This window comes from Eschrichtius robustus, chromosome 4, assembly GCF_028021215.1.
Source record: "Eschrichtius robustus isolate mEscRob2 chromosome 4, mEscRob2.pri, whole genome shotgun sequence".
Classification (NCBI taxonomy): domain Eukaryota; kingdom Metazoa; phylum Chordata; class Mammalia; order Artiodactyla; family Eschrichtiidae; genus Eschrichtius; species Eschrichtius robustus.
In genome coordinates this window covers 41385009-41401772 of record NC_090827.1, presented here as the reverse complement: position 1 = coordinate 41401772, position 16764 = coordinate 41385009, and the positions used below count along the sequence as shown (strand labels likewise).

The 16764-nt window shown below is 35.5% G+C and overlaps 1 protein-coding gene across 3 annotated transcripts in view; it reads left to right on the top strand.

Moving 5' to 3' along the window:
• Positions 1 to 16764, top strand: part of LRBA (LPS responsive beige-like anchor protein) — a 750846-nt gene that overhangs the window by 155881 nt on the left and 578201 nt on the right. The gene's annotated exons all lie outside the window — the stretch shown is intronic.

The following is a 16764-nucleotide window of genomic DNA, read 5'->3' as shown; positions in this document are numbered from 1 at the left end:
CTAATATGGTAACTAGTAATAGACATACCCCATATAAATAAAGATTTTTGGGAGGTACCAGTACTTTGGATCCTGAGACTAAAATGCTTGAGAACTGCTGAAATCATAGGCTATTTAGGTCCAATAGCCTAGTCTCATCCACAAAACAAAAGAGTCGGACTTGGAGAAATCTCAGGCACCTTTGAGCTATTGAGCATTTATGGCTAAATATTATATCCAGTCACCAGTCTATTTGTGTAAGTAATGAAGAGAACATGGGCTTTGGAGACAGGATAGTCCTGGGTTTGAATTCTGATTTATAGTAATTTTTAGTTGTGTAAACTCAGAGAAGTTTCTAAACATTTCTTAACCATCGATGTCTAATCTAAAAATGGTAAATGTGGTAATATATGTGTATATCTGAAGTTAGGAGTTAATGAGTGAAATCACAGAAAATACAATTAAATGACTATTTTCCTTTGTTACAGTTCTATCATTCCTCCTGTTAATTCTTTTGTTCTCATTCTTACTGCCAGCATACTAGTTAAGGCCCTAGTCACTTCATGTTTGTTATAAATACAGCTTTTAAAATGAAGAATTAATTACATCCAAAATAATTTACATGGCATATATGCTATGAAGTGTTATAAAGGAAACTATGTGACTACCCAACTTAAAAAAGGTTCTCCCTTTCTAACACCCACCCTCCTCACCCCAAATCTAATCGCCATTTTGAATTAGTGTTTATTATTCCCTTCTTGAAAAAGTTAAAAAAATGTATTCCTAAATAATATAATCTCTCATTTTACCTGTTTCTGTATTTTATGAAAGGGACGTCATACTGTGTGAACTCTTGTGTTACTTATTTTTTCTCATCAAACCTTTTGTTTCTAAGATTTTTTTTTATTGTTACATATAGCTTTGCTTCATTCATTTTCACTGCTATGAATAATTCAGGTGCTCAAAGGCAAAGGTTTTAATACCCCCCTTCTCTCTCCTCTCTCTCCTTCTCCCCTACCCTCTCTCCTCCCACTTCCTCACTCCCTCTCTTCCCCCTACCTTCTCCCTCTTCCCAATCTCCAGCTAATCACCACCCAACCCCCTGCATTGGCATTGACTGTGGGTATCTGGTGCAGTCTGTGCTACCCTCTATCACTGCCTAGCTGGCTTGCTCCCTCTTTGCTTATTTCTCTTTTTCTTCTTTTAGCCACCATCTCCTTTTTTTCCATCCCTCTCCTTCTCTTTCTTTGTTTTTCCCTCCAGTGTTCCTCCACCCTTTCTGTACTCCCTATCTTCTCTCTCCCCACCCCTCCCCAACCTCTTCTTTTTCTCTGTTTATATTTGTTTTTTCTCTGCCCCCCCCCCCGCCCCCACTGTCTGTTGGTCAGACCCTCCATGGGCTCTCTTACTCATTTTCAGTCACTCTGTTTCTAGGTCTTACTCCAGTTACCCACCTCTTTTCTTCCCCTTTCTACCCTTATGTTTCCTCTTTTTGTTCTTAACACTCCTCCCTTTTGTTTTTCCTGTCTTCTTCTAGTTGAGTACCTTCAGGTTTACTACGAAAGATAGAAAGATGAATCAGGAACAGATCTTATCCTGAAAGAAGTTACTTTCTAATATGGGAGATAATACATGTACTGGAAGACAGGGCAGGAAGGAATAAGTGTCCTAGAAGAGAGATTCACAGTGAAAGGAGAGGGCCTTTGAGAGGTTTGTAGAATGGATGTCATTTGACTACAACCTTGAAGGGTAATAAATAAGATTTGGGTACGTAGAGACTGGGGTGATGAGAATCACTGGGGGAGGAATTGGCATAAGCAGAGGTGCGTAGATGATGTCACTGAGGGAAAGGCATGTGGAATTGTTTGGTTTGCTTGGGGGAGTGTAAAGTACATGAAGAAGAGCAGTAATGTGTCATATAGGAAATGTAGACTAGTATTTATTTAAGCAAGTATGATCCTGTAATAGCTCTCATATTATATTGTTGGTCAAAAGTGGCTGTGAATTGTAAGCTGTCAGCAGGGATGAAGGGTTTTATACTTCGTCATATCTCCCGTAGCTGTGCATGGTGCTGAGTGCTTGGCAGTTGCATGTTAAATATTTGTTTCAGGAAGGAGGAGGAAGAACCACACCATCATTGTTTAGGGCTATTTGGTTCCACTGTCATGTGGCGCCATGCCACCCTGTGTGTGCCTTAGCGCCTCAGTCTTCTCTTATCCACGATCCAGGAAATAGCCGTAGCACCTGTCTTTAAATTACTTATGTCAGAATCTATGTCTATGTCTATCTGAGTCTATGTCAGAATCACACACAGTATGTTTTATGGATCATCTCATCAGAGGAACCTGGGATGTACATCTTATAGTTTCTTGGACCCCACCTCAGAATCTTAAGCTGAATCTCGTGGTATGTTCCTAGAAATCTGCATTTTAAAATAAGTCCTTCTTATGCACTCTAAATGTTGAGGGCCCCTCAGATTGTACAGGGAAAATTATTTTGACTTTTATAAAATTATCCCCTTCCCACTTTCACACTAAGATGCTAATAATAATATACTCTTTAGAAAGCATAATGAAGATAGAAGAATTCTATGTAAATTAAATATGGACCCCAGTTATGACCCCTTAATACATTTTTCATGATAAAGGAAAATGTACTTTTTCTTTCTGGGAGCATATTTTAAGGCACAGAAAACGTTAAAGGAAGAAATATAAACTACTTTTCTTATGAAGTATCTGAAATCAGTATTTTTTAGACTCAAATTTATACACAACAAACCCAAAACAGGCTTTAAGTTTTCTGTGTGAATTTATATATATATAAAATTAGTTCATATTTTTCTTTACTCCAGTGACTTAGGGCTTTAAACAGATCTTAAAACCTTTGCAAGGAAAATAGTTACTTTACGGAGAGGCTTCTTTTGCCTACTTTGAGCCAAGAACCAGTCTTTGACTCAGGTTTTAGGATTACAGTTATAAAATGGAGTAAATACTGATTAAGTTCATTGTAGAGTATTTTGTCTGAGTAAAACTGCACCTGTCCCTTTTTGCTGTTAAAGTATACTTTAAAGAATAAGTGCGGGGCTTCCCTGGTGGCACAGTGGTTAGGACTCCATGGTCCCAATGCAGGGGGCCTGGGTTTGATCCCTGGCAGGGGAACTAGATCCCACATGCGTGCTGCAACTAAGACCCGGTGCAACCAAATAAATAAATAAATAAATAAATATTTAAAAAAAAAAAAAAAAAAAGAATAAGTGCTAAAGCTTTACTTTACTCTATGAGGGGGAAAAGAAAAACTTAAAGTTACAAGTTGCTTCTTGTGATTTTCACCTTTAATTTTAATGTTTCATAAATGTCTTTCAGTTTTATTTCTCTTGTATGAATTTTCTTCATTGATTAAAAAGCTTTTTTTTCTCTTTAATGAAGTTTATATAAAGTAATTTGAATGTAGCTATGTTAATTTTTTTTGAATTTTAATATCTTGATACCTGTTTTCAAAGTAAAATGGAAAACTTACAGTCTAAAGCTCTTCAAATCAATATTTAATAAAGTTTAGGATGGAGCTGAAGTGATTCAGTAAGTAGGTGAACAATTTGCAGCATGCTGTTAAAAGTTCTGCTGAAATTATTGGAACCAAATTTTTTTCTCTGAAGATATTAATTCTAAAGGTTTACAAATATTTTAATGCATATAATACTGAAGTAATGTATATTTTTTCCTTTTTGCAGTCATTTAAAATCTTAGTATCACAAATTTATAACATGGTTCTTCATAAAGAACTGGTGTGTAAAAAACTAACATTGCAGAATTGGATAGCTTTTGCAGTTACATCAGGATACATGTAGCTGCTATAAAAAGCCAAAGAAACTCAATTGCAATTTTATTGTCCAGTTTGATAGATATCCTGCCACCTTTGTAGCAGGGAAGCTGTTTGTCACTGTATCCCTCTCCTCCAACAGCTGAACTAGGTTTTATAAGCAGTAATGGGCTCTTCTAGTGTAACTGTACTTTGTGTGTTTTCTAGGTTTTTATTATTCCTCTTTTTCTTTACCTTTTTTTAATGCTTCAAATTGAACATTATCTTGAGTAATTAAATAACACTGTTTTCACTTGGTACGCTAAAATGCTTCTACTCTTTAAATGAAATTTAGATTAAGGCATTTAATATATTCTGAATTGTAAGAACTGTCCAAAAACATTTTTTTCTAAACAGATAAAACTAAAACTGTGTTTTGTCTAGGCGGCCTATATTGCCAGGGTAGAATCGATCTATGACTTAAAATAATCAACAAGTAAAAGTTTTTTTCACTTGACTTAAAGATATAATATGACTTAGATTTTTTTTCCCCAGATGATAAATTTGGGGTAAAGTATTTAGCTATCTTGGATTATTTAAATTATCTTTAAATTTTATTTGCTGTTAACAGTCTGATGAAATGGCTTAAACATAAATGTCAGTCATTTTATATAAGAAGAAAGTACAGTTTAGGTTGGGTAAAAAGCATGTGGAAATCAGTTTTGTTAGAATTCTGTAAGTGGTTTCTTAAAAGTATTTTTAAAAATCACAAGCTATAAACTGGCAAATATAAACATGCATGTGTTTGTATGTGTGAGTTTATGGTGTCTATGTAATAAAATTAAAAGCTACGTATTCTTTTAAGAAATTTCAAGAGTTATAAAATTTTCATGTTTCATGGCTTGTCAGTATTTTGTACTTAATTGCTACAGTATTCGTTGGCTTCAAATTTTTTAAACAAATAGTATTTATTGTTTTTTACTTTTTACAATAATATGTGCTCATTGTAGGAAATGTGGAACCTACTACAAATGTATACACACAAAATCCAGAAATCACCTCTTATCCAGTCACCTGTGCATGACTTACTATTTTGGTGCAAGACTTTCCAGTCTTCTGTTCTGTATATAAATATACACATACATATAATTATTTTCTTATAAAACTATCATACTGATGATATTTTACAGTACTCCTTCAATTAATGATATACTTCTTACATGAATTTAATGGCTGCATATTATTAGGTATATGTATATTGCGTAATATTATGGAGAAGTAAAGTTAAGAGCAAAAGCTGCAGCTTTGATGTAACGTCTGAATGCTATCAGACCACATGTAATTCGAGGAAGGAATGATTGAGTAAATGATTCAAGTTTACTTTTCATATTCTGGCGTTCTCCAAAATTTTATTTGGAAAAATTGGTGGAGGTGATATTTTAAAAATCTACTGAGTTGTATTATAGTGTATTGCATATGCACTATAGTTTAATTTTCCCTTGTTTTTGAGCGGTGATGAACCTGCTCCTATATAACTGTCTCTTATTTTGTAGGATAAATGCCTAAAATTCGAGAAGAAGGAGTCTGCACATGTTTTTTAAAAGTTTTAGTAGGCATTGCTAACTTGCTATCTAAAAACTTGTGTGTGAATTTATATTCTAGCTTTGCAGGAGAGTGCCTGTCTGGCTTGTTCTTAAGAAAATAAAATTGGTCAAGAGAAAGAAAAGATTAGTAAGTTAGTAGCTGTGTGATATTACTTTATGTCGCTATGCTTCCTCTCTTCCTGCATATAAAATGAGGGTTATACTACCTGTCTTTTTAGGGTTGCTCTGAAGATTGTCTCAGTATATGCCAGATGCTTAACATAGTATACAGTAAGCATTCTGTGTATCTCAGCTGTTGTGCAAGTATTTAAAAACATATCTCGTATTGCCCATCAAAATGAGCTTAACGTAGTATTTATTACGTGTATATTTTTAGGCATGTTGTGGGATAGGGAACAATTATTGATTAGATGGACATTTTCATACTTTAAAGAAGTTGGAGGGAAGAATATTTCTTTAAGTAAATTTCTTTTAAATTAATTATAGAACGTTTCCATGTGTTAGTATTATTTATAGAGATTAAGAGAATACTAAGTTGGTTGGAAGGCTTTTCTTTAAATTGCATCCTCACTTGGTGTTAATAAGGAAGTGTCGTTCAAAAATCATTTTATGAAAGAGTAAAGTTTGTTTTTATATTTACTAGCATTGCTTACTAAAAGAGGTGAGCTTCAGACCAGAAGTTGCAACTTTGATGTAACATCTGAATATCAGACCACTTAAAATTCTGGGAAGAAATAATTGAGTGAATTAATTTGCTTATCATATTCTGGATTTCTCTAAAACTCTGTTCAGAAAAATTAGTGGAGGTAATTTTTAAAAAAATATATTGAAATTAATTTAAAATGTAGTTGAAGAGAACCAGACTCAGACAATAGTTAAAGCAGTAAAATTAGATTTTATTCAGGAACTCTTGTAATAGGGGGAAAAAAGACCTAAGTGTAGAGATTGGCTTAATTCTGAATACAAGGAGAAATGGGGATTTTATAGCCATGGAGCAAGGTAGGAATGGGGGGAAGGGCTTCAGTAGATGGAAATTTAATAAGAGGAAACATGTGGGGTGGGGGAGATTCTGGTTAACCGGACTTTAACAGGACTCTTGCTGAAGACAGGCCAGGCTGATTAGATATCACCTGGGAGATGGTGGGCAGTGAGGAACTGATCAGATGTCAGTGTGAACAGATATTGAGGATGGGGGATTCTCTCTAAAGTGACCTAGGATTCTTGCTGAAACGCAGAGCTGTAGGTCTGACGAGGACAGAGGGCCCAGGTGAGACGAGGATTCAGAGCAACCTTACTAAAATTTGGTTCCGGAGAGAGTGTTGGTCAATATAAACAAAAATACGATTGTATTACTTTTAAATTTGTTTTTTCCCCTTCCTTGGCAGTTTGTATATAGGTATGTCCCATTTTTTGTTTTTCTTTCTTTTTTTTTTTGTAGTGGGTTTATTTTAAGCTACATATAAGTGGAATAGTAGGATTTACAAGTCAAATTCATTAGAAAATAATTTTTTAATTTGTCTGTGTTAAATCACATAGTTGCCTTTTAAAAAGAATTTTTATTTATTTATTTGGCTGCGTTGGGTCTTCGTTGTGGTGCGCGGGCTTATTGCAGTGGCTTCTCTTGTTACGGAGCACGGGCTCTAGGCGCATGGGTTTCAGTAGTTGTGGCTCGCGGGCTCTAGAGCGCAGGCTCAGTAGTTGTGGCGCACGGGCTTAGTTGCTCCTCGGCACGTGGGATCTTCCCGGACCGGGGATAGAACCCATGTCCCCTACGTTGGCAGGTGGATTCTTAACCACTGCGCCACCAGGGAAGTCCCACATAGTTGCCTTTTAAGCAGGGAATAAATAAAGCTTGCCCTTACCTGTATGATAAAATTTTGATCCCTTCTTATGGTTCACAAAGCCTTTAGTAGTCCGTGACCTCCTTGCCGTTGACACTGCTTATGCTATTTTTATTGCTCATCACTCCTAGAAATGCTTTAATGTTACTGCTTTACCAAATAACTTCAGTGTCTTAAGTGAACCATGTTCTTTCACCCTCCATTCTTACACATACCTTCTTAAATTCCTTCTGCATGGCATCTCCCCTTGCTCTTAATCCTTTTTTTTCCTCCATGAGTAATCATTAATGAAGACCAAACTTAAATGTCAGCATCTTCTTGGTACTTCCATTTATTTCTAGGTACAATTAAGTAATTTCTGTATACTGCCAGTAGTATCTTGTATATATCTCTAAATTACACTTTGAATTACTTGAAAAAGTCTTTAAAACATTCCCACAGGGCAAACAAAAGGCATGAACAAATGGAAAAACATATTTCCTAGAATAGGAAGACTGAACATCATAAAGTTATAATAACTTAACATTTCTTTAGGTTATTTTATAAAGTTAATGAAATCCCAAGAAAATACTAATTAATCATTTTTCTTTTGGTGGGGAAAAAACAGAGTAAGCTAATTATTAAGGAAATGTAAGACAAAATAAACAAGTAAAAATATCCAGGAAGACTCTGTAAAGAACAGTGAGGGGGACTAACTCTACTGAATACTAAAATACATTACCAAATGTCAATAATTAAAAAAAATGTAGTATTGACACATGAAGAGATAGGCTGACCAGGGGAGTAGAAGAGAAAGTCCAGAAATATACAAAGTTCCATATAAGACTTTAGTATATTATAAAGGGAAAACTTGAAGTATTCCATAAACGTTGTTGGGATAATAGAGGATTCATCTAGGGAGAAAAAAAAGTTGGAGTACGAAGAAATTCAACATATGGATCAATTAAATGGGCTGTGATGGGGGTGGAGAGAGAAACAAAAGTACTTGAAGAAAACACAGATAATTCCTCTGTAACCTTGGAGTGTGTAAGAAATTTCGAAGTATAATTTAGAATCTAGAACCATTAAAGAGAAAAAAATGACTAATTTTTTTACTACATTAAAACATACAAAATCCTTTGTGACCAAAACCCAAACAATACCATAAGCAAAAGTCAAAAGGCAAATGACAAATTTGGGAAAACTGTTTAGGACCAGAGCAAAGGTAACATTCCTAATATATAAAGTGCTCCTAGAAATAGATACAAAAAGACAGACTAATAGAAAAATGAATGAAAGACATGATCAAACAACCCATAGAAAACTAAGTAAAAAGTACTTTAGATTTATGAAAAGACACTTCGTAAGGGACTGTAAATTAAAACTATCTGAGATAGTTCACCAAGATATATTAAGTGACAAAAGAAAATGTGGAACAGTGCGTATAGTGGATATTAGTGAGTTAAACAAGTGGGAAAGTGAGAATTTGTATTTGTATGTATATGCACAAAAATACTCTGGAAAGATACATAAGAAATTAATAACTGATTACCTGATTGTTGGGGAATTGTACAGGTGAGGACCAATGGTGGGAGGGAGACTTTTACACTATATACTGTTTTATATTTAAATCATGTGAATTGTAGGACTTTCCTGGTGGCGCAGTGGTTAAGAATCCGCCTGCCAATGCAGGAGACACGGGTTCGAGCCCTGGTCTGGGAAGATCCCACATGCCACGGAGCAACTAAGCCCGTGCGCCACAACTACTGAGCCTGCAGCTCTAGAGCCTGCGAGCCACAACTACTGAGCCTGCATGCCACAACTAGTGGGCCTGTGCGCCTAGAGCCTGTTCTCTGCAACAGGAGAAGCCACCACAAGGAGAAGTGCGCACACTGCGTTGACGAAGAGTAGTCCCCGCTCACTGCAACTAGAGAAAGCCCACGCACAGCAACGAAGACCCAGTGCAGCCAAAAATAAAAATAAATAAATGAAAAAAAAAATCATGTGAATTGTAGAGGAGAAAAACTTTTCCTTGACTGTCTTAAGGTCCCTGGCAGGACATGAAAATTAAACTAACAAAGAGAGATTATTAGGAGAAAAGAATTTATTTAATATGTTTTACATGAAATGGGAGTCTTCATAAGGAAGTGAAGACCCAAAGAAACGGTTAAGCCTGAGCGTTCTTATACTAGGTTTGATGAAGGGTGGAAAGTCGTGGCAAAGCATGGGAGGACAAAGGGTATGAACTAAGAGTAGTAAACTGGGGGAAAATCATCAAGGCCTGTTTATTCGGATTCCTCTCGGTGTACTTCTGTCTTTGAGATAAGGGTGCTCTTTTCCTCTGGGCTATAGGTACCTCTCACTAAGAAGCTTCAGGGAGAAGGGGGAGATGAGTCCTTCTAGAACCTGGTGTTTCTATGATTTGCTTCAGGGAGGATGAAAAGGTCAGAGAGTCTTTTCTATACCTAACTGTTTCTCAAATTCCTTCATCTTAAAATAGTGTGCCAATGTGCCATATTTTGGGGTAGTGTGTTCTGAATGCAAAGTATACTACCTATTCAAAAAATGTTTTTGAGGTTATTACATGATGAGTGTATAGTGCTTATTACATATGTGACTTGTTTTCCTCACGGGATTGTTTCTTTTTGTCCTTTGTTATCAAATGTATAATGTTGTTTTCATAACTAATTCTTTTAGGCAGTTTTCTCAGGATAACCTAGGCGATATGCTTGATATCCCTCCAGTCAGGTCGTATTAGGGTAGCATTTAAGTGCTTAGGTTTGACCAGAACATTTAGATTTGTAACCAGGGTACTTTGCATAAAATAGATCAGTAAATATGTATAAGCTTATAAATATTTATAATTTGATTTTAACTGTTATATCTTTTATACCATTATTGTTGTAAGCTGTCGCAACAGAGTCTCTATAAAAGATCTCCTGTTGTGTGGTGGTGATCATTTTGAGCTATGCTTATTGATATTCCATATGGGAAGATTCAGCTATTTTTATTTTTATTATTTTTTTAATATTTATTTATTTGGTTGCACCGGGTCTTAGTTGTGGCAGGTGGGCTTCTTAGTTGTGGCATGCGAACTCTTAGTTGCAGCATGCATGCGGGATCTAGTTCTCTGACCAGGGATTGAACCCGGGTCCCCTGCGTTGGGAGCGCGGAGTCCCATCCACTGCGCCACCAGGGAAGTCCCTCAGCTATTTTCAAAGAAAAATATATCTTATTTATCAACTGTGGAAAACTTGGTAACCTAAGAATTAGAAGTTAGCATATCATATTCAGCTGGTATTTCCAAAGGAAAATAACATACAATGAAACAGATGTATTTGCTTCCAAAAAGAAAGCCAGTTCCTAAACATTGCTAACATTTAAAACAGTCTAAATTTTACAGGTTAAATTTTTTAATACATGGATTAATAATGTTAATCTCTTGATATATTGCATTCATCTTTTATCTCCTAATCAGTAAATTTGAATGTCAGTTAAATTGAAAGTAATGGCTGAAGAAATGTTATAGTTATTAGCTCGTGAGTATCTTTAGTAGTTTATAGAAGTACTTTCCAAACATTACAAACAGCTATAGATTAGCTATCTAATGATTGTGATCATTAATAACTAGTCTTTTAGCTCAGTAATTTAGAACAGAATCTGGTAATTAATTAGGAATTATCAGTCACAAATACCTTTAGGAGAACGGTATTAAAAAAAATAACAACAGTGATAATTACTCAGTTGCCATTTAGCTTTTCGACTATTGGAATAAGTTAAAAGGAGATTTAAAAATCAACTTCAAAAATGTAAAAGCATTTCTAATATTCATATTTACAAAAGAAAGAGTTGGTCTGCTTAGGAAAGACAAAGCACTATTTTGGAACAGATTTGACTGCAAATCTGTTTATCACAAAAGGAAATATATTCCTTGTGGCACATTAAGAATGTACTTTATGAAACTGTACATTGCTTTGAATTGAAATATGTATTAAAGAAACCATCTTCTTGTGCTTGAAAAATTAATGTTAAATACTATCTTTTAACCTATCTTTTCAAATGGCCAGTTGAAAGTTTGTCTGCTGGTTATGAATGTAGTTAGAATTGAGAAAGAAATATATTACACAGACTTATATTTCACCTTTAGAATGAATGGTCTCTTATCAAATGGTTGAAAGACTAGCTATGATGACAGTCATGGAAGTTGTAACTTAAGTGAATACTAGTAAGAGCATCATGGAAACAAATCTTTAAGAGAGAGTTTGTGATAGCAAAAATATGTATCTTCTTTTGGCCCTGAAGGGGACATGAAAATCCAAGAGGAATTCCTCAGATTGTTTATAAACCAGCAGGAAAGATCAGTTCTTTATAATTGACTATATGCTATTGCTACAGAAAGGTATTATGAAACTTTTGTTTCTATGATACCACTACGTTAGTAACCTTAATAAAAGCATTAACATAAAAGTGTGAATGAATTTTTTTAGGACTCTTATCATTTTACACATTTTTTTCTGTTAAGTTTGTATCCTATTACCTAATAATAAAAAAAAATATATAGTAGTATTTAGACATAAGTTTTGGAAATGTCCATTAAATCCCTGTTTTACATCATTTTAGGATGATGATTGACATTCATCATAAAAATACATTGGGCAGGTATAGTCATAGGATTTTGAAATTTTACTGTACTGTTTTAACATCCTGAATGAGTTTTATAGTGGCAGTAATGTAGGTTCTAACTCTTCAGTTTCAAGTCTGTTTTATTCATTCTTCAAAACAGTGCTTTAGTGTTGGAGCATACTTGGTTTTGAAATGGATTGCAATGTTTTTGCTGATATTAGTTGAACTAGGGAGGTGGCAGTCCCCCCTCACATTAGGAGTATCACTTGGTCTTGTCATAGGATGAAAAGTTATCCTTACTCTACTAATTATCCAATGTCTCAGTTTATTTAGATTTATTTTTAATTTCAATCACTAAAAGTTTTATTTTTTTATTTGCGTTCTGCTGCGTCAAACTGTTGATTTTTACTTATGTGTTTTTCCAGACATTTGCAGTGGTTCTGTTTCTATAACTTGGTACTTTGTGATGTTGGCTCAGAATACACTTACATTGTTAAAACATTTGTGATTCTTTACACTTAATGCCCCTGTTTCATCTTTCATTATTATTATTATTATTATTATTTATAAATTTATTTATTTATTTTATTTTTGTCTGTGTTGGGTCTTCGTTGCTGCTCACGGGCTTTCTCTAGTTGTAGCGAGCGGGGGCCACTCTTTGTTGTGCTGCTTGGGCTTCTCATTGTGGTGGCTTCTCTTGTTGTGGAGCCCAGGCTCTAGGGCACGTGGGCTTCAGTAGCTGTGGCACGTGGGCTCAGTAGTTGTGGTGCATGGGCTTAGTTGCTCTGCGGCATGTGGGATCTACCCGGACCAGGGCTCGAACCCATGTCCCCTGCATTGGCAGGCGGATTCTTAACCACTGTGCCACCAGGGAAGTCCTCATCTTTCATTATTTTTTAAATTTATTTATTTATGGCTATGTTGGGTTTTCGTTTCTGTGCGAGGGCTTTCTCTAGTTGTGGCAAGCGTGGGCCACTCTTCATCGCGGTGCACGGGCCTCTCACTATCGCGGCCTCTATTGTTGCGGAGCACAGGCTCCAGACGCGCAGGCTCAGTAATTGTGGCTCACGGGCCCAGTTGCTCCGCGGCATGTGGGATCTTCCCAGACCAGGGCTCGAACCTGTGTATCCTGCATTGGCAGGCAGATTCTCAACCACTGCGCCACCAGGGAAGCCCTCATTATTTAAATGTAATTGATTCAGTCTTATTTCCACATGTCTGTGATCATCCAGAATTGTTCTGAGTAGTTTTTCGGATGTTCAGAGGTTACATCTTGGAGCCAAGCACGTAGGCTTAAACTCTCACTGAGACAGGAGACAGGGCACCATCATTCTTGATGTTCATGTTTGAGAGAAATGGCTCCAGTGCCCCCAGGAAAGATATCCTAGGGATGCTAAACTAGAAAGAGGCTTATTATCTTTTACAAAGATTTACATACACATCCAGTTACCAGAGAAAGTATTTCCAACTTCAGGTTTTCTAAAGGAAATGCTAAAGAGGAGAGAGGGAGTTTTCTTTCCCTTTTTGCACCAGGGATAATTTAAAATATGAAATTTTCTAGGTTTGTATTTACCCTTGTACTACCCATTTTAGAGAGGAAAAATATGAGCAGCAGAGAATTCAAGTGACTAGTGTAGAATCACATAAGAGAAATGAAAAACGTGTTTAAGAGTTAGATGAGGAGCTCTCCCAGATAGTAGAACCAAAAGACAAAGGGATGAAAAATAGAGAAATGGTAAGAAAATTAGAGGACCAATCAGTGCAATCTCAAAAAATAGAAATCCCGGAAAGGGAGAACAGGGGAAAAAGTGGGGAACAAGGTATAAAGTATTCAAGAAAATTTCCCAGAACCAACGGATATTTGTTACTAGACTGGAAGGGCCCAGTGGGTATATTTAGCACAGTGGATCAAACTAGACCGGTGGCAAGAATCATTGTGGAATTTCAAAACACTAGGAACAAAGAGAAGACTTTATAAAATTTCACGAAAAAGAACAAAATAAGTCGTATGAAGGATCAGGAATCAGAAAGATCTCTGACTTCCCAACAGTAAGCACAGAAATAAGAAGGCAGTGAAGAAATACCTTTCATATTCTGAAGGTAAATGTTTTCTGACCTACAATTTTATCTGATTTTTAAGTATAAAGGTAGAATAAATTTACTTTTAGGTCTCAAAAGTTTCAAGCAGACACTGGAGGATATATTGCATCAAAAGGAGAGAATAAAACAAAGAGGAAGATATGGGATATAGGAAACAGGAGAGAGATGAAGGGGATCTCCAAGACTGTAGTGAAGGGAGGTCCCAGAATGGCAGCTATGTAGCAGACATATGACAGTCCATCTAAACTGGAATAGTTTGACTTAAGATACAGATACAGGGAGAGCTATTATTATTGAAATGCCAGATGCCTTTGTAACATCTTTTTAAAGCCTGAGGACAAATTACCCACATGAGATGGGCTCACGTTCTCTTTACTACTTGTCTTCACCATGTGGTGATCAGTTCCTGTTCTCTCTAGTCCTGCTGCCTGGATCACCTGAAGATTCTCACTTCACCCCTCAAAAATGTGGTTTGCTTTGTTCTGCTTCTGAGAGTAGAATAGTGAGCTTACAATTGGAAAATACAATATAAAATAGTTTTCTTCTTGGACCTTATTTATGCCAAATACACACTACCTGGCCCCCACTAGGCCTCATAGATTCTCTTATCCTGTATATTTTCCAGTATTTCCTAATGACCTTGCTTATAGACTTCCCAGAAATAGCCTTATATATCCTCTTAGAGAAGCTGGAGCCGGCTCCAATACACAGATTCTGTGTAGCTTGTCTTCTACTTGGAGCCATTCTTTGTTGTGGCGATATTGGCCTTTCTTTTACAAAACTAGCTAGGTTTATGGTATACTTAGTTTCTTAGTTTTTAGGTAGGAAACTATTAAAAAACAAGTGGGAAACAGTTAATAGAAATGCCAGGATACTGATTTCCTCTTGATAGGGGTGGGGAGATTGGGAGCACAGTTGGGGATGGGCACATAGGGGAATTGTGAGGTAGTAATAGTGTTCTGTTTCTTGATGTGGGTATAGGTACATGGGATTAAAAAATTACTCTTTAACCTGTACCTATATATTGTATATATTCATGTTTATTGATACATTTTATAATAAAAATTTAAAAAATCCTTAATTTGAATAAAATCAAACCCAATGATTATTCAAAACTAAACTCATTCTATAAGACTGTTGTATTATACATCATATGTGTATCAGAATAAAATTCAGTCTTTAACATAGTCTATACTGCTCTATAATCATGATCTAGCCAATGGCTGCATCTTTGACTTTATCACCTACAGTTCTCTGTATGCTGGGTTCTTATTGTTTCTCAAACATACTGAGCTTATTTTGGCTCCAGGGCCTTTGCATTTGTTCTTCCTTCCACCTGAAAGTCTTTTCATTACATGATATTCATGTAACTTGCTCTCTCACTTTATTCTTGTCTCTGTTCAAACATAACATCTCCAGAGACCTTTCCCAGTTACCCTAGTAAAATATACCCTCCCATCTAGACTGTCATCTTCAGTTATTGTCTATCTCCTTTTTTTCTTCAAATCTCTTACTGTTACTTGACATTATCTTATATATTTGCATGTTTATTTTTCATCTACTCCATTAGAATATAAGCACCATGAAGGTAGGAACATTTTGTTTTTCATCACACAGTGTCTGGCATACTGTAGATGTTTAGTAAAGTTTTCTTGAATGAATAAATGAGGAATTGGTCAATTAAAGAACATAGTTCAAAGAAGATATCAGCCTTCTGGGTGTAAAAGAAATTATTTTGTTAATGTTATTGTGCCATTTTACTCTTTAGTGTTGAATACATGCATTTCATTTTGAAATATTCAAAAAAGTTCCCCACATATTTAAAATTAGGAAAATGTTTATTTCCTAAACATTTTTATTTTTAGCTATACCACCTTATGGCAAGAATGTACTGTATATGTAATGAGTAAAGGCTAGTTAATAGCTATGGAAGGAACTGTGCATTGTGCATTATTTATAATTTTGTTTGCCTTGTACCCACGTGGATACATATCTGTGATTCAGAAAGGCCTGTGAATCTTTGGTCATGAAAAATCATCTTTTCTTCTTTTGTTATCATCTACTACCATCCTCCTATACTAGGGCTCAATAAAGGTTTGTTGACTAAAAGGTTCAATTTACTATGTATACTATGTATGTTATAATAATATAGGTTACATAAACAATTCTAGCATTGATAAACTGTAATTATGCTTATGCCTTCTTCATGTATTATACTTTTATTTTTTTGAGAGGTGTTCCCATTGAAATTCACTAGCAGCAGTCACATAATGGTGGCTATAATATAATAATGCTTGATGAGATAAGAAATTCATAAACCTTTTGACACTGAAAATCACAGCACTGTCTTTTATACTTTAACCATAAAAGTTTTCCATTTATTTGGGTAAAAGTCTAATAAGCATGATATGGGGATGTTCACAGTGCTGAATACATAGTGATCTCTTACATACAGCATACAAGTGGAATGAATAGTTGTGTGGATGGATGAACTGGAACTTTCAGACCATTTGTGATCAGTTCAACTTTGAAAATTATGGTTGACCTTTGGGGAAGGGTTGGATCTTTTTATTTCATTGCTAAAAGAATTTGTATTCTTTGGCTTAGTAGGAGAAAGTTTTAGTAGCTTAATAAATACGTAGGGAGCTGCTATAATATATATAATATCTAAGTGTGTGATTTGCATCATATATTAAGTGAACATAATTGATATTTTTGATCTCTGCTGAGGATAAATCATGGGGAAATGGGTTTTCGTTGCATTTGAAACAATGTATTACGTAGTGCCCAAAGCACTTCCCAATGGTACATACTTAGATCCTGGTACAAGTTATAGAGGTCAG